Source organism: Corvus cornix, chromosome 3 (assembly GCF_000738735.6).
Source record: "Corvus cornix cornix isolate S_Up_H32 chromosome 3, ASM73873v5, whole genome shotgun sequence".
Lineage (NCBI taxonomy): Eukaryota > Metazoa > Chordata > Aves > Passeriformes > Corvidae > Corvus > Corvus cornix.
This window is the reverse complement of record NC_047056.1, coordinates 99,506,688-99,525,383: the sequence shown is the minus strand read 5'-3', so window position 1 is coordinate 99,525,383 and position 18,696 is coordinate 99,506,688. Positions and strand designations below refer to the sequence as shown.

Sequence of the window (18,696 nt, the reverse complement as noted above, 5' to 3'; positions counted from 1 at the left end):
ATGCTCCTGTTCTTTTCCAGGGCATTAACTGCTCTCTCAAATACAGGATGCTGTCACAGCATCTATCAGAATATAATTTCCTTTAGGGATCTTTTAAAAGATCATTTTGAGATAATCTTCCTTGCTAGGGTATCTTGATTGTGAAAAAAACCAGACAAACAAACGAATAACCAAAACCAAATGAAAACCAAAAAACCCCAACCAAAAAGCCTCATCCCAGAGCTAAGCCCCAAACCTCCCAAAACAAACAGCAACAAAATGCAAATCCTTGGGCATTTATTGTTGTTTTATAGTCTGACATAGTTCAGTATTCCAAATTCTAATAAGAGGGAAGGACAGCATGAAAATCAAGTTGGGAACAGGACCTCTGACTTAATTAGTGTATATGGGGACTTCGGTAGGTGTTACTGTTTTCTACCAATATAGTTGTGAGGTTTTTTTAAAATCCTTGTGTCATGCTTTCTGACTAAATCTTGGGGGAAGGGGTGATTTAATTTCTCAAGGGGAGCTAGTAGCTTCACCCTTTAAACATCATAGGCTATTTTGGAGATTACTTGGCTGCAGTAATGAAAGATGCTCTATTATTTATGAAATGTCAATCTTCTTGCCGTTTGAACTAGATAAATACAATGAAATGTGATTTCCAGAGATTGCATAAAGAGAGTGTTAAATCCATAGGAAACATTTCTAGATAGTAAGAGAGCATTTGTGTTCCACTGGAGCACAAAGCTGTCCAAAACACAGGGTGCAGAAAGTCTACTGACCAACTACTAATGTGGAAGTCACCATTTAAATGAAACAAGTGTACACCTTCCTTTTAGACGAGCTTAGACTTTAGAAAGAGATTGATTCTTCAGGATCTGTCGGTATGAAAATGTTAATTGAAAATCAAAGGTTTTTTTCTGAACTGGAGAATATCAAAAGTATTTTCAACTAAATGTGGGGGGTTTTTTGTTCGTGTTTTTGGGTTTTTTTTCTTTTCTCCTTAGAAGCAAAGAAAGTTTCTGTATGTAAGTGTATTACTTTTGTTTTTATTTTTATACCCTCTGGTAGACTATGAAGAAGCCAGCAGAAGTAAGAAGTAGACTAGAAACAGTATTCCATTTCTTCCTACGCTGTCTTCTTTGAGTTGCTGAAAAGCAGAAAACAGTAAGACTTTTGTCAACAGATTAACATTTCTTGAAGAGCCTTTGTGAAGCAAGAAGCCTTCTTCTATTTTCATGCTTGTCTGTCTTCTTCTTTCTTACTTGTGCTCATCAGGGCACGTCTTATGAGAATCAATGTGTGGGTGCAGTTCTGTTGCAGAGTCCAAGATCTCTGCTTGAGGAGGTGGGACAAAGCTTCTGATGAAATGTAACTCAGGTTCTAAATCCACAACTTCTCTACACCTGTCCTCCAGATATATATGAACAATTGGGGTTTTTTTTATGAAAATTTTAGAAATAACTTGCCTTACAGTGCATTGCTGTCGATGTAGCTTTTGGCTACAAGCTTTGTATCCCCATTTGGGATGGTGCTGAATCAAATTATAGTTCTATTACTAGATTTGCATCTTGCTCAGTATTTTTCCCTGTTTACAGAAGTTAACAAATCCATTATTCTAAGCATAGTCTTTGGATTTCTGCATTTCTTCAGAAATTCTGTCTGCTTTCTTGCAGTCCCTGCTTTCCCAAAGGAATTAATAAGAAATGCTACACCTGGCTTTTCAAGGAGGCAAGCATGTAGAGGCAATACATATAGAAGGAAAAAAGCGTGGTTGAGAACTTCAGCTCAGTTCAATTTTTTACACTGCTTTCTCTTTTTTTTTACATTTAATGATGTGTTCTGTGACTGATTGCAAACAACTTTAATGCACAAAATATTTGAACAATCTGTAAATTAGAAGACAGGAAAAGATATTGTAGGTTTTGTCTCTCTCACCAAACAAAGGTTTCTGAATTTACTGGTGCTAAAGGCTCATCCTCACTTGAAAATATTTGTTTGCATGGATCATGAGATAAGGGAGGTGTAGAATGCCCGCCCTCACAGCATAGCTGAACTCCTAATGAAACAAAGTTTAACATATGGAATGTGTTCAAAACCGAGTACATGACTATAATGTGAAATCTTTTCAGCAAATGTTACCTTGGTTTGACAAGATTGGAAGCATTTAAAAGAAATTTGAGTAGTACTAGAGTGGTATGACACAAAAACAGCTCCCATGGGTGTGTCTCATTCCTGTGCTTGAGTTTGTCTTGCCAGATCATCAGTATCTTGACTGGCTCCCACAGCTGTTTTTCTTGCCTATTGCATCTGACCTCTTAACAGACTTTAAATTACAAGTACTTTAAATACAGATGTCTCTTCATCTATGTACTGGAGAATTTTTTAGGCAGAGTCCTTTTCTCTCATTTTGAAAAATGTGTCTTTGGTAAACAAGATCCAATATAGAATTCTGGAAATGGAGGCTGAAAGGGATTTAGTGGTTTATCTGGACCTCTGATCAAAGTCAGTTTGAACCTTTAAAAATAATAAAAAATTCTACAGTGTTTCTGGTCTTGTTAGGCAACCTGTACAGGTGCTTAACTATGCTTGCAGTTAGGTTGCCCTAGAAATTAGCCCAAGTTTAGCCTAAATAACCTGTGGTTTGAGCTCCTTTCATCTATGTAGAGAAGTGTATTCCCTTGTGTTTGCAGGAATCTTCTATTTATATTGTCTTCTTTCGGGCCAGTAAACCCTGAACAAGTCTATTTAAATCTCTTCTTAGGTTGTGTTTTCAAGGCTTCTTTCTTTTTTTTTTTGTGTAGCTGCTTTTGGAATTCTTCCAGCTGTTCTATGTTATTTGGAGATGTGCTTCTCAAAGCAGGTTGAGGTATTTGTAATGCTAAGCAGAGTAAAAGGCTTATTCTGTCTGTTTAGCAATGCTGTTCCTTTCCATGGATCCTTTTCGGCTCTAATGCTGCCTAATAGTTGGTTTCCATTACAGATTTTTATGGTTGATTATTTACAGCCAAAATTGTGCTTTGAATGTAATTTAATTCATCTCCTTTTGAGGTTTTTAAACTTTTCCTAGTTTTTTTTCCAAGGTTTTCTGATCAAAGGTGTTTGCAATTTTTATAATGTAATATCTACTTGAAGCTTTGTGTACTTACTGTCACCAAAATATTGGAATGTTTCCTGTTGTTTTCATAGGTTTGAATTAGTGGAATGATATCTGATACATCCTTATAATTTGATAGTATTTCATTAGTACTTTTTTTTGGTACAAATTGAATTTTGGTTGTTGTTCTCCAGCAGCCAAAATGTTAGGATTAAGACAGACTAACTGGCTATATGCATACATGTGTGTTGTGGTTTAACCATAGCCAGCAACTAAGAACCATGCAGTACTAATAAAAAAGGGAGACAAAGAGGGAAATAAAATTGGAGAGAAACAAGTGATGCCTGGTACAATTGCACATGCCCACTGACCGATGCCCAGCCTGTCCCTGAGCAGTGATCGGTCCCTGGAGCCAGTTGCCCCCAATTTCTATCCTGAGCATGATGCTCTATGCTATGGAATATCCCTTTGAGTAGTTTGTCACCTGCCCTGGCCATGTTCTCTCCTGGTTTCTTGTGCACCTCCTCACTGGCAGAGCATGAGACACTGGAAAGTCCTTGACTTGGAGTAAGCACTGCTCAGCAACAATTAAAAGTTCAGTGTGTTATCAACATTATTCCCATTAAATCCAAAGCATAGTACTGTGCCAGCTACTAGGAAGAAAATTAACTTTGTCCCAGCTGTTCCTCACACTGACTGTACTAAGGATAGGTTTGATCATGGGTGGCAGTCTTGTTCATGGGGCAGGCCACATCTGTTAGTTGCAGTCATATAATCAAGTTGTACTTGTTCTGGACAAGCTTTTGATTCAGTTGCACTGTTTACCTTCTAGGTGTTTTTATAAATACATACTGTGTAAAAAGCCTACAAAACCCTTTATAGTATTTGGTTTCAAGTTCAAGGGTCCATTATTTTCTGAGTTCCCCTTTCTACTTTTAGACAAGGTCCTAAAGAAATGTAGCCCTTTCTTTCCAGTTTAAAGAAAATCTTACCCCCATGCTAAATTTTTCTCAGTGGATAATTATTAAATATGACTAAGCATAATTTAACTTAATATCTTCTAGATTTTACTTGTATTTCTTCAAACTTCAAACTTCTCCAGATTGTTTCTGGACCTTATCTTCTATTTGTTTTCTGAAATTGTCCATACTGCCTTTATGATTTACAGGCTACTTGATTTGCATGTTTTTGAATGCATTGTGAATATTAAAAAGAAAGATACCTCAAAAGCAGCTTCTTGTGATTTGCTCTTAAGCTTTAAGCATTTGTTAGAGTGAAAAGGCTGCGGTCAATTGTGTCATCTACTGTTAGGAAGCTAGTAGAAATAGGCTCTTTCTGGGTGAAAGTGTAGTAACTGCACAACTCAATTATGGTTATTAATGATCTGAAAAAGACACTAATAACCACAGACTCACAGAATGGTTGAGGTTAAAAGGAGCCTGTGGAAGCCATCTGGTCCAATCCCACTGATGAAGCCAGGCCACCTGGAGCATATTGCCCTGGTCCATAACCAGACAGCTTTTGAGTATCTCAGAGGAGGGAAGACTCCACAATCTCTCTGGACAACCTGTGCCAGTGCTCAGCCACTCTAACAAAATGTTTCCTGCTGTTGACGCAGCACCTTCTGTGTTTCAGTTTGTGTCCATTGCCTCTGGTTCTGTCACTTAGAAACACTGTAAAAAGCCTGGTTCCATCTTCTTTATACTTTGCTTCAGGAATTTACATAAATTGATGAGGTCTCCCTGAGCCTTCTTGTCTCCAGGCTGAACAGTCCCAGCTCTCTGAGCCTTTCCCCACAGGAGAGAAAGTCCAGTCCCTTCATTATCCTTGTGGCCTTTTAGAGTGTCTCCACTAAGTCTGTGTTTCCCTCTTGCTGAGGAGGCCAGAACTGCACCTGCTGCTCCAGGTGTGGCCTCATTGTGCAGTGCTGTATAGGGAGTATGTGTCATCTCCCTTGAATCAAAACTTTGGCAGGTTTGGCTGAATGAGGCAGGTAATAGTGTTTTGAAGAATTTCAGAACTAGCAGGAAAGAATAAATGGACAAGAAAAGACAGGCTTGGTTCAGCACTGAAAAAGCCAACAATACATACTTAAATGGAGGCTGTTTGATTGTGTGTGCAACATGAGGGCTTGAAATTAGGAATGGGATCTGTATGTCATGGATGACCTCCAAGAGAAGCTTCATAAAGCAGACTATGTGAAATGGAGAATAACAGGGAAGACGTAGTGTTGTTACATAGATACAGGATGTGGTGTCATTCCGAGCCCAGTGTCAAGGACTTCACTTCACAAGGAGTACTGCACATTTGTTGTGGATTTGGAGAAGATTAATTAACAAAAAAACAATAGGTGTGAAAAACCCAGATGAGATATTGTGGACATCTGAGTTGGCTGTCTTGAAGAGGAAGTTAATTAGAAGAGATGTAATGCTGTAACCTGCCTAAGGCTGCTTGTCTGCATAGAGAAATCTCATTCTCTTGTACAACAGTGGGCAGGAGACTGAGAAGGGATCTGGGTTAGAAACCTGGATTTCATGTTCCTGTTGCTGAGAAAAGTAGCAGTTATGATTATCCTGTTCAACAGGACTACTCATTTCTAAAAATAAGTATTTTTGTGCGTGGCAATTTCTTGCCTGAAGCATGTAGCTATTTTTAAGGATATACCTAGTTCTAGCTATGAATGGAGATGCATATGAACATCATAGAAAAGTCAGCTTATTAGTTTTTCCCTCAGGAGGAATGTAGATCCAAATTGCTTTTAAAATTCCACTTTCAAAAGGGGCAGGCGTTTGCGTCTATCTCCGTTCATAGTAGAAATATAGCTTTTAATTTTCTAAGATGTTGCTGGGGCCAATACTAGAAAAATGCCAAGAAGGATTTCAGTATCCTTACTAAAGAGAAAGTATTCTGGAAGAATTGTAAATGCTAGATGTCAGAATCTAAAATAGTTTCCTGCTATAAGGAACAAAGATAAATAAAGTCTTCTGGAGATAAACTTTTAAAGGGAGATTTTTTTAGTTCATCTTGGCTTCTGATGTAGCACAGACGTAATATTTCTATGGTTAAACCAATAAGTTGTTTAATTAAATGTATTTCAAAATCAAGATTGGATGCTTTTGTGGAAGATTCCAAGAGTCAGAAAATGTTTTTTTTTTTTAATTAAACTGGGTTCTGGTAATCACTTTTTATTGATTCTAATCTGAGTGGGTTTGAGCTGTATTCCTGGCATTAGTTCTTGTTATGTCTGCCTGGTTTTTGCTTTTTAAATAAATATCCTAATGGAACTCTCGTTCTTTTGCTAAGAAAGTAACATTTTTCTTCTAACCAGGTATTTTCTAGTCTGAGCTACTGTGCCATGTGGTTCTCACAACTGCTTCTGTTGTATCTGTTCCTGAGAAGGGTACTGTGTTAAGCAAGCCATGGGTTTGATCCTTTATGTAAAACCTAAAAATTGCCTAAGAAGTATCAAAATCAGTAGCAGTGAACAAAAGGCATCATGACTAGCTTCTTCTTTTAAAGACAGGGATAGGTAGAGGTAGAAATTGTTTCTTCCCATGAGAGCTTGCTTAGGGGTTAAGGGACTGAGAAACAGCTGAAGCGTGGCAAAAGGAGAATTGCAGAGGGAGCTGCAGATGCCCAGGTCTCATTAAGGGGCTGTAAGGCTGTGATGAGGAGCTGGGAACAGGCAGCCAGTTCTCAGAGGAAACAGGGAGAGCTTCTGAGGGACTGGGGTAGTTGAGCAGAGTCTGCTGCTGTTCAGAAAATACTAGACTTGGCTGGAAGTATGGATCTGTCTGCCAAGGACACAATGAACAAAGGGAGGGATGTGCTTTTTGTTCTGCCCGCCCTACTTGCTCTCAGATTTTTCTGGTAGGAATTTAAGCTTCTAGTTCTTGTTCTAGTAAAGTGTGTGTTGTTTTGTTTTATTGTGTGCCATGTTCCCCCTCTTAGTGTCTGTTCTCCCCCCCACCCCCCCCAAAAAAAAAAAAAAAAAGCCTTTAAAACAATTCCCATAAACTGCATAAAGAGGAGATGGGTGTGAGAATCCAGACACATAATTTTAAAACTGTGGCTAACTCTGGGTGCTTTACATAAGTCCTGTCCTCCTTTGACTAAGCAGTTTGGGTCATTCACATGTGGAGGCTTTTTTACTGAAGTTTTCCCCACAGCAAATCATAGTGACTGTTGGAGCATATGGTTATTAAAGTGAATGATTTTTTTTTTTTTTGATACCTTTCTTCTCAGATACTCCCCTGTCATTTTCCAGTTATTTATTTCAAATTATCTTTACAAATGTTTGGCATATTTAATAAAAATTATCATTTTTTCTACAATCACTGCCACCTGTACTAAAAGTTGAGATGACGCATTTGCTCTTATAGTTACAAGCCTCTGCAACTTAAAAACATGTATTTGGGAGTAAATAGTTTTGTAGCTAGAGTGGTAAGAGAAATCTGACTTAACTGTGATATTTACAGTGCAACAGAATCTGCTATTTAAATTAACATTTTAGGAATTACAAGTTTGTGTAGGAGGTACATGTTCCTACTATTAAGTTAAAATATTGGGATTTTAAAGTGAGAGGCTTTTAGTACAATTCCATAAATGCAGCAATGTATTATAACTTGGAGATATATAGATACTGTACAGATGAAACTATATGCAAAAGTGTAACTATTGCATTTATCCCATGTAGCAACATCTCAGTTGTGCTCCAGTATTCATTGCTGCAGTGTAATTTCTTTCAGTAGGGTCTGCTTCACCCTGCATCGGCGGTATTCTTTTGTGCAACTTGCCCCTCTCAAAAGTCCTAGGCAGGATATGGATTATTTGAGGAAAATTAACTTGTTTTAGGACAAAGAACTGCTAAACACTATTGTTTTATATTTGGAATGCACATATATTATGATGTGATGGCAAGCTTTAATAAAAAAGATTGCTTTTTTTCTAGTTTTAGCTTAAAAAAATAGCAATTAATAAGCTGTTATGTTAACAGTTAAATAAACTGAATAAATTCATAGAATGAGGGACATCAAAATCTCTGACTCAGCCTCCTGCTCAAAGCAGGGTCAGTGGTGGGGACAGATGAGGTTACTCAGGACTTTTTCCTGTTTGGTATGGATAACTGTTGCCATCCTATGCTTTCTCCTTCAAGCTGATCATCAGCTAGGAGTAGATCTATATAAGGTCAAAGTGGACCTTGAGAACAAAACCCTACCCCATGCTCATCATTCACATTGAATTAAAATTACCTGCATTACCACTTCATAAAACATCTCTGCAGCTAACAAGACGAACTGCAAAGCTGTGGGCTGCTTAACAGCAGTTCTGATTGTCTGAGGTTTCCCTCTCTGCCTTGTAAACCTGGTCCCATGGCTTTGCAATGGTCCAGTGTGATTTGGGCCATGATGAATAACTATTCATTTGGATTAAAATCTTTGTCCCTTTATTCTTGCAGTCGTAGATTTTATAGGAGACATATGTTTTCACTTTTTTATACATCATTGCATTCACAGGCTTTATTGCTTTGCTGTTGAAATAATTCGAGAAACAAATCAGTCATTGCAGAAGTGCAGCATGTCTGTATCTTGTGAAAATAATCAGTTTAGGCTAGAGGTGTGCTAATATGTTAATGATCTCCTAAAATACCTTCTCTGGCAAAGGCACAAATAACTTAGGGGTACACTGCTGATTTTTTGGCTATGTCACTGATCTTAATTTACTAGCAGCTGAAGGCTAACCTATGTACTGCTTTCAATTGTAATAGAAATATCTGATCCTTGTGATAGAGCCTTCATATAGACTGAAAATACTTCAATTAACATCAACTTTTTTAGTTGGTTAGGTTTAGAAAGGTTTAAGACTACTGTCTTTAGTTATTAAGTATATAATTCTCTATGAATTGTGACAGGACTGCATCTCCCTCTTGTAGTCCTTTACACTTTGATGCTGCTTCAAGTAGAATGTTTTTGCTCATGATGACTTCTGTTGTTTCTTTTTTCCCCCATCCTTTTTCAGTCTACACTTGTTATCTTTGCATCTCCAGAGATCAAGTATGACAAGGTTCTGGCATTCAGCTGAAATCGCTTAAACAAAATATGAATCTTACAATCTGTTTGCTTGTTTTTTATTCTGTTGTCTTCTCACAAGGCTGCCACCAACCTTTTTCTTCCTGTTGCCTCTTTCTAATTCAAATGTGTGTGCTGGCATAAGACTATATATGACATGCTGTTACAGCAAACAGTACTTGTCCCTAACACCCAGCAGGAGTTTGAAAAGCATTCCATCTTGAAATTTTTTTCCAACTTATGCCATTGTCCAGCAGAGAGCTACTAAGTTGGTCAAGGGTCTGGTCTTATGAGGAAAGGCTGAGGGAGCTGGGCCTGTTTGGCCTTGAGAAGAGGCAATTGAGAGGGGACCTCATCAATGCGTATGAACATCTGAAGGGTGGTTGTAAAGAGAATGGAGCCAGGCTCTTGGTGGTGCTAACCAATAGCACAAGAGACAATAGGCAGAAACTGATGCGCAGGAAGTTTCACCTGAACGTGAGGAAGAACTTCTTTGCTGTGTGGGTGACCATGCACAGGAACAGGTTTCCCAGAGAGGTTGTTGGGTCTCCCTCACTGGAGATACTCAAGAAACATCTGGACACAGTCCTGAGCCATTTGCTCCAGGATGGCTTGGGCAGGGAGGTTGGACTAAATAACCCACTGTGGTCTCTCCCAACCTGACCCATTCTGTGATTGAAATTTTCTGAGTAACGGAAAGGCCTAAACAGAAGATGCTTTCAGACTAGTAATGTCTTCACAGAATCTTTTCTCAACTCTTCCAACAGCTAAAAGTTGGAGGAGAGTCATTACCAGCAGCACAAGAGCATTATAAATGATTGAAGAGCTAGTACTCCAAGTATTCAATAACAATTGAAATTTGTTACAATGGGGAGTAGACAATCCCCAAAGATATTAAACTGTATTTTTTTAAGGCATGTAAACCAGGACATGCACATTTAGCTGGAATGTTTCTTCAAATTTGGTTTATAATGAAAGTACAGAAGGAAGCTGAACTACAGTGACACTGCCAGGCATTACAGTAGTGAATAATCAGAGTGTTCTGTGTGCTTGTGTTACAGATTAGTTTGTCTTGACTGTTATAATATATGTGATTTTTCAAAGTCTTGACATTCCTGGCAAGTGCAGCATAGGAACTTCTGGATGTATTCTAAATCTCTGGCTGACTGGCAATCACACTATTTTTAGGCTTGAAGACTTACAGTGTAGAATTTCACATGCTTAGAATAAAATTAGAAGTTCTCTTCTATCTGAAAGTTAGTGATTTTTATTAACTTGAACACAATTTATAAGTATGTTACACCCGTTCTAACAAAAACTTGTTTTGGGGAGTAGACAAGTTTAGTGTTTAGGTGTTCTTATAATAGTAACCATAAAGCAGTTCAGCATAAACTAAAATCAGGGAAAACTACAGAACCCTGGGAGTCTAAATGAAAAGTATTGGTGTATTTTTCTTCCATTTTGATGGTTAGTTGAAAGGGTGCAGCCAGAAATAGATATATGATGTGAGTTACCTTCTGTCTTCGTGGCTGATGCCATAATGGGGGTTTGGGCTTTTATGATAACGGGACATTCTTTGATTACTATAGTCTGTTATGGAGGGGTTGGATCCACCTGTCTGGAAGAGGTGAGGGAGTCTTTGACAGCAGGCTGACCAACTCAATGAGACTGGTTTTAAAGTGAAGGACTTGAGGGATTGGGTCCAAAGTGGCAATGCTCACATCATCACATCCAGCTGGGGAACATGAGGAACTGGAGCTCCTTGTGCAGCCAGAAAGTTACTATATCATAGGAATAACTGGAACGTGGTGGGCCAGCTCATGTGACTTGAGAATTGTGATGGATGGCTATAGGCTGTTTTGTAAAGATAGGTAGGGAAGAAGGTGAGGAGGAGTTGTGCTCTATGTTAAGGAGCGCTTTGAATGTATTAATAGCCATCTCTGGTGATCATGGAAGCCCTTTTGAATGCCTCTGAGTCAAGCTCAGAGGTCTTGTTTCCAAGGGGAGTCTTACAGCAGGCATCTGCCATTCACCTCCAAACCAAGATGATAAGGTCAGTGAAGCAATATTTGGGTCACTTAAGCAAACTTCAGGTCAACAGAACCTGGTTCTTATGGGTGAACTTGGACATATGTTGGAAGAACCATACAGCAGTTGACATGTCATCCATCAGGTTTCTGGAATGCATAGGGAAGTGCTTCCTCATACAAATGTTAGGTGTGCCAATCAGGAGTGAGGCACTGCTGAACTTGCTGCTCACAAATGGACAAAATGTGTTTTGTGTTAGTTAGTGATAGCCTTGGTGGCAGTGATCACGATGTTGTGGTTTGGGATTTGGTTGAGCATGCTGAAGGCTAGTACTGAGAAAAAAACTTCGGAGTTGAGAAGCGCAGACTTCAGCTTACTCAGAGCTTAGTTGAGGGAGATCCATAAAGGAGCTAGCGAGTGCTGGGAGTTTTTCAATAACATTTTCCTGGAAGCACAAAAGCAGTTCCTCCCCTTCAAAGGCAAGGGGAGTAAGCAGAGCAAAAGATCCCCTTGCCTTAACTGTGAGCTTCTGAGTGTGTTTAAAACCTAAAGAGAAGTGTAACAGATGGAAAAGTGGATGTACACCTGTTGAAAACTACAAGGACAGTGCCAGGGTGTGCAGAGGTGCAGTTAGGAAAGCAAAATATCTCTCTCTATATAATCCTTCTGCAGATTATCACAAGTCAGATGAACCAGGTGATTGGGAAAATCCAGCATGGTGCTTGACAAATGTGATTGCCTTCTATGACAAAATAGCCTGCTTGGTTGATGGGGAGTGAGGGAGGGACACTGTCTACCTGGATTTCTCCAAGGCTTTCAATACCATTTCCTGTTGGCTTTTGCTAGAGAAACTGATGTGTGATGGCCTAGATAAGTGATTTGTGCAGTGGGTGGGGAAGTGACTGAGAAACTGCTCTCTCAACCTGGTGGTGGTAGATGCCTCTTCTTCAGACTGGCAACCTGTTCCCAAATTGGGTCCCCAAGGGCTCAATATTGGGCCCAATGCACTTAAATGTCTTCGTAAGTGATCTGGAAGATGGAATGAAACTGAGTGGAGAAGTGCACACTTTGGAAGAGAGCACCACCCTGCAGAAAGACCTGGACAGGCTGGAGGAGTGGGCTGACAAGAACCTTGTGAAGTTCAGCAAGGAGAAGTGTAAGGTCCTGGGAAAGCGAAGTCCGGGAATGCAGCACAGGCTGGGATCTACCGGTCTGAGAGCAGCTCCAGGAAAGGGACCTGGGGGCCCTGAGGGACAACAGCTCAAGAGTGAACGTTGTGCTGCTGTGGCAGAGAAAACCAACATGATGCTGGTCAACAGGGGCAGCACCAGCAGAGAGAAAGAAGTCATTGTCCCACTCTATTCACTGATTGTCAGGTCACATCTGGAACACTGCGTTCAGTTTTGGCCCCTGCTCTGCAAAAAATGATGTGGGCGGGCTGGAGAGGATCCAGAGAAGGGCACAAAGATGATAAAAGGACTGGGCAGCCTGCCATATGAGGAAAGGCTGAAAGAACTGGGTTTGTTCAGTCTTGAGAAAAGAAAGTTCGGGGAGAACTTATCACCATATTCCAATATTTAAAAGGTGGCTACAGAGAAAATGGAGATTGGATTCCTTGAAAAAAAAGAAAAAAATGAGTTGTAATGGGTACAAGTTACTCCTGAGGAGATTCCAACTAGACATAAGAAGAAAATTTTTCACAGTGAGAACAATCAAGCGTTAAAGTAATCTCTTCAGTGTAGTGGTGGATTCCCCAATATCAGACACTTTCAAGACTGTGCTTTTGCCAGGAAAGGTTGGATCAGGTTGATTCTAGTGGTCCCTTCCAATTTGGTATTCTATGATCCTGTAATTCAGTTCAATGAATCGTAGTCTATAACGTGTAATCTAGACTTCATCTGTAACATGTAATCTATATCTATAACTTGCTCATGGATTGCTCTTGTGCACTAGGTGTTTCTCTGTGTGTTATGTAGATGGGGCAGTCAGAGGGATTGAAATAGCTCTGTAAATTTAGCAACTTAATATCAAAGTTCTGTGGATTTATACAATGGGAATTTGAATGCCTAGAGAACAGCTGTATAAATAGGAACACTGCATTTGTGGATCTTGGTTTAAACCACCTGTTTGTAATCATATGATGAGTCTGTGATAGGTTTCCCAGGCTGCTGGAGTCCTCTTCCTTGATTCTGCCTGTCTGTGCTGGCTGTTCAGTGGTGTTATGGTGAATTGTCTAATGTGCAGTAGGACCTTTCCTGCTGTAATCAATAATTTTCTTCTATACGTATATAACATGTATTTCTTGCTATGAACAAAAAGTTATAAACTATATCTTGTAAATTACTTTTTAAACTGTTGCTCTAAGTTTAACAAACTCTGAAGTGATATTTGGCTTTTAATAAATACAGAGTTTTTCACTGTATAATGGCTAGAATTAGGATGAAAAAGAAATTTGAGCATATTTCCTAATTCAGAATTGTACCAGTCATGAAAAGCACAAATTAAGATGAACTCTCTTCTTAGTCTCTTTTTTGTACTTCAGGTTTAAAATTCATAGATGTCTCTTTAGAATTCTCTTGTGATTTTTGTGTTACCTGTAGATAAAAGAACTTACGTAATAAAAATTTTCACAAAGGAAGCTTTGAGCTGGCAAAATGATTGCCGATGTCTTCTTTGTGTGTAACTTGCAGTCTCTAGACACTTCTGCTAGCAGCAGAAGATTTTGTTCATTGATAAATCAGTGTTGCAAAAGATGTGGGAGTGTGAAGTTCATTTGTTTGGACACCCTGTTTGTGATGAAAAAAAGTGGTCTTAGCCTGCATAAAGAATGACTCATTGTGTTTGGTCATATCCCTACTTGTACAAAACAGAAGAAACCAGCAGTATGAGGAAATTTCCAGATAGCGAGTGTGAAAAGTGTTTGAATGCTGGGAGAAAGAAATTGTTGAAGTAAGGTTGATTATTATTTATTTTCTTCAGAGAATCTTAAGTGGCTTTTCTCTGTTATGTAAATTCAATGAACTGAAGGTTGAGGTCTATAGTGAGTTCTAGGAAATGTAAGAGAGAGAATCACACAGGAAGGTAATGGAACAACTTGATGAGGAATGATAGACAAATGGCAGTAATATGGGTATACATATAGGTGAATAATTCATGATTTTAATCTCATTTCTCAAAGGATAATTGATGAACAACCTGAAATGCCTTATTCCTCTTAGCATTGACATGAAGACTGCCTTTTAACAGAAATGTAGCATCTTCTACTAGCATATATTTTGATTAAATCTACACAAAAGTATCTATTAGTGGACTTCATACAACATATTGTGAGGGACAGATCATATGATTAATTTGTCTGGAATAAAGTGAGCCATTCTGATTTTTAAAATTTCTTTGATTTTTAATAAATTGTGAGGTAATTTGATTGCACTGGGCATTTAAAGGGAAATTTTTGAAGGGTATTAGAAAATGACAAACATGAGTGGTCTCTACTGAAGAGCAGGGAGGTGACAAAACAGAGTGCAAGCAGTTCAGTGGCTATGGTACACCAAAAGTGCAGCTAAGGTCAAATATGCATGAAATAGGATCAAGACAGTACCCCAATAAATCAAAAATTTAAAAAGGTATGGGTTATATAAATACAAATATGTGTTATATGTACATACATTCTTGGGGAACATAGTTACTTCCTAATTTAAAGATCATAAATGTAGCTTTGTGTAATATGGTTTGCCCGTGGTTGACAGTTCCATAAAGTGATTGTACCATGACTTGGATTGTCATTGAGTAGTTTAATTTTTTTTTTTTTTTTAGGTTTTCCATTGCTAATTGGAAGCATGAAGAATGTTCCAAAAAAAAATGCAAGGCTTTTTCATAATGGGTTCCTTGTGTATTGCATATAATTCTTTTTTGTGGAGTATCTCAAATTCATCCCTGGAAATAGTCAATAGTGATTCTCACATGCGGGAGAAAAATCTACATGAAAATAGAAGTTACCATCCTCTCTTCCTGTGTCAGGCTTTATCACTGAGCAAAGAAAATGGAGCTACCCACAGGTTTTCTCCTGACTGAGAGCAGGAAACAGCTGACTTAAGTCTCTGCGTGTGTTTCTGCAGGACTGTATGACAAATACTGTGACAGTGGTGACGTTGATGTGTCATGTGAATGTTATATACATCGGCATGCGCTGATTAAAGGATGCAGAAGATAGGAAATTGTAGCGGTGCTTTAACTTAGCTGGGGGACGGGGATTGGACAGAAATGAAACAAGTCATCTGAAGGGATAGGTCTTTCCAGGTTAAAGGAATGTTAAGCATTGGAGAAAAGCAGGCATGTCATTTAGGCTATATTTTAAGTGAATCAGATTTTTCAGAAATGGTTTTATTTGTTTCAGAAATGTTTTATTGTGGCCATTGTGCTGTTTGAGATGTGTGTCTGATTGTAAGGTGGTGTAAATAGCTCAGCAAGGTATATGGCTGCAGTGTTGGTGCAGGTCTGACCAGCTGTGGGGCTTGCAGTTGATTCACTACCCTGCTGAAAACAAAGAATTGTTTGATTCCTTCCTAGAGGCAAAGCAAGAAATAGGGTGGAAAATATAAATACCATCATCCCCTCTGATAAAATACTCCTCTGTAGGGCATTTTGTTTTGCAAATAGTTTAAAAGAAAATGCAGCTGCATTAGGTTGTTAGCACAAACTCCTGGCTTTCCTTTGGTCTTGGAATCATTAAAATACTTGGTTTCTGTAACTAAATTTGATTCCTGTGGCCTTTTGTTTTGCACTCTCCTTGCAGGGAGTTGGGTTGTTTATTAATCTGCTGGCTGCTCTGTGTACTGATTCTGGCTGCACAACTACCTTCTCAGCAAATCATATCCCGTATGTTTCCCAGCTGCTGCCATCCTTAACACATGCAGAGAATGTCTCCTGGCTGGCTGAACACAAGTTCCAGCTGGTATCACCTCGTGACTGAGCAAACCTCCCCTCTCTCTCCTGGCAGTGTTGCAGCCACACCGGTTCTCTGCCTCAGGTGGTGTGTCTCAAGGCAAAGATGTGGGGCTGCAGCAGAGCCTGGGGGGCTGAGGCAGCTGGGAATCTGCTCCATTCAGCCAGGAAGGAGCGACAGCTCCTTCCCCACAGAACGTGGGGATGTGCATGGGGCACGAGGGGGTGTGTAGCTAGAGCAGGGTGATGAGTGGGTGAATGGAAATAACAGCTCCCTCTTATCTTCATCCAAGATGATACTTGCCAAGTACCGAGTTAACAGCAGTGATAGGTTTAATGATTGACCTTGCTATTATTGTTTTGCCGTCAGAGAACTTGTTCTGTTAAACTACCTGTAAGTTCTCGTATAAAACTTACTGGTCCACTGAAATAGAATTATTTAGTCCTACAAAATATTTTGTGTTTAGCGGTTCTAGTTTACCATTTCTAAACCATTATGGCTATTAGGCCTGTCCTTTAAAATAGCGCTTGCAGTAGTCCCATTATTGTCAATGCTGTGTGATATTTTTATTTCCTTAAAAATACTCTCAGAAACTACTAGGAGACCATTTTCTGACTCTGTGGTCTATGGGTTTCTGCTGGTTTGCAAAATTAATGATACTGGGCACAGTTCTGGTGTTTGAAGAAAAGTTACTTATGTATCACATAGAAGAAAGAGGAAGCATAAAATTGCTTGCATGCTGTGATGCTGAAACATCCTATACCTAGGCAAATATTATGTAGAAAAATGAGTGAACAGATGAAAATTCATAGCACCAGCATGTCAGCTATTTGTTTTCTGAGTTATGAGTACTCATTTTTGTTAGAAGATCTCAAGATTCTGCTTCCTTCATCAAGGCTTTGTAAGGTAGATTCCAGCATCTGCTTATACAGATTTTGTGTTGTGAAGCTGTTAGGCTTTCTTCTTTGTGTTTTTAAGTGCTCTATACTACTGTCAACTTTCTAAAATGCAAAGGTCAGACTTTGTGCTCTTACCTGCATTGTTTACTGTTATACTTTCAAGTGATTGCAGAAATAGGGGTTGATATGACACAGTGTGGATTTTCAAGTGAGAGAGCACTTAGGTGACCCCTCATGTCTCATCTTAGTTTAACATTACAGTTTTGGACATAGTCAACTTCAGCTCTCAGCTTTGAGTTTTCTAGGGGATCAAATCAAGTTTTCTATTTCCACTCTTCCTAGTTCTGTGTTCCTTTTGGGGTCTTACAGGAGGAATATATCGCACAATACATTTCTTCCGTTCCAGGGAAGACGTGAAAGCACCCTCCCTCCTGCCTGTCTTCTGTTGTAGATGTTTCTCCAATTTACAAGAGTCTGAAGCTGGTCTCCTTGTCCTTGAGGTGTTCCAGAATTGAAGAGAGCAGGGTGAGAGGTTGGAAAGCAAGAGAATGTAAAGTTAGGGAGTGTGTAGAAGGTCTGAAGTGGTTTTGCATGCATTTTTGGTGGGAATATCTGTGTTGCATTTGTCATGTATTAATGTTGCATTTGGAATATAGCCTGTAGCTATAACTGGAATGATAATTTAATTTAGCTTGGTAAAGATTTACTTTACTAAGCCATTATGTTGCCATTAGGTGGCAAAACATCAAAATACATTAGTAAAGTGATAATGTCAGCAGCTGATCTCCAGTAAACAAACAGTCAAACGGTCACAAATAGTTCTGGGACAGTTGAGCTAATGAATCTTCATGTCCCCAGCCTTGTGTGTTTGTATGCAGGAAACCCATGGGTCTGGATGGCATTTTCTCTACTGGCTGAACAAACCCAGTGTGGGGCTTCCAATGCCAGGGTGTGGGCCTGGTGTGGACCAGCTCAGCAGGGCTCAGCACTGCAGTGGCGGCAGGCCGAGCAAGTGCTGCTGGAGGCATGTGCAGCCCTCCTGCCCTGTGTGGTGTCAGGCTGTTGTTGGATCTAAATGCTGGAGAACTCTGCCCACTTGTTAAATGTGCCTTAAAATGGCTGTCAGACCCAAAAATCTTCAGCTGAGGGTGGAAAATGAATGGAATAGGATAGCCAGATTGCTTATTACCAAAGCATGATGGTATGAATGTTTCCTTCTCTGGAAATGGGCTCACAGACAGTCTGGTTTTGTCTTTTTAATTGTTGTTTATTCCAATGCATTTTGGATCTCCACTTGAAGTAATCAGAAGAGACAGACTAGTGTGTGAATCAGAGGCTTCTGAGTGGCTCAGAAGGATTAATATTGCTTGTATTTTAGAGGCACACACACTCTGAGTCTGTTATTGTTTACGTTATAAAACTAATAAATTTTCTAAGAAATACCAATTATGTATGTCAACAATGCATCCATACTACAGGAATTGTGTAAATACGCATCTCTTTTTGGTGTAGAAACATTAGATTGGGGCAGAGTAGCTTACCTTGTGGCTCTTAGACAGTCAAAACGAAGCTAGTTCTAATCAGTATTTTTGTTGGCTTGTGCTGGATGATTGCAGAATTAGATGTTTAGCTGTGACACTTTGGACTTCTTTTTTTTTTTGATGTACATTCTTCCCTTTG

General features: G+C 39.3%; 1 protein-coding gene across 2 annotated transcripts in view; it reads left to right on the top strand.

Moving 5' to 3' along the window:
* The window catches only part of MBOAT2 (membrane bound O-acyltransferase domain containing 2), a 96,011-nt gene that overhangs the window by 35,721 nt on the left and 41,594 nt on the right, over positions 1-18,696 (top strand). The gene's annotated exons all lie outside the window — the stretch shown is intronic.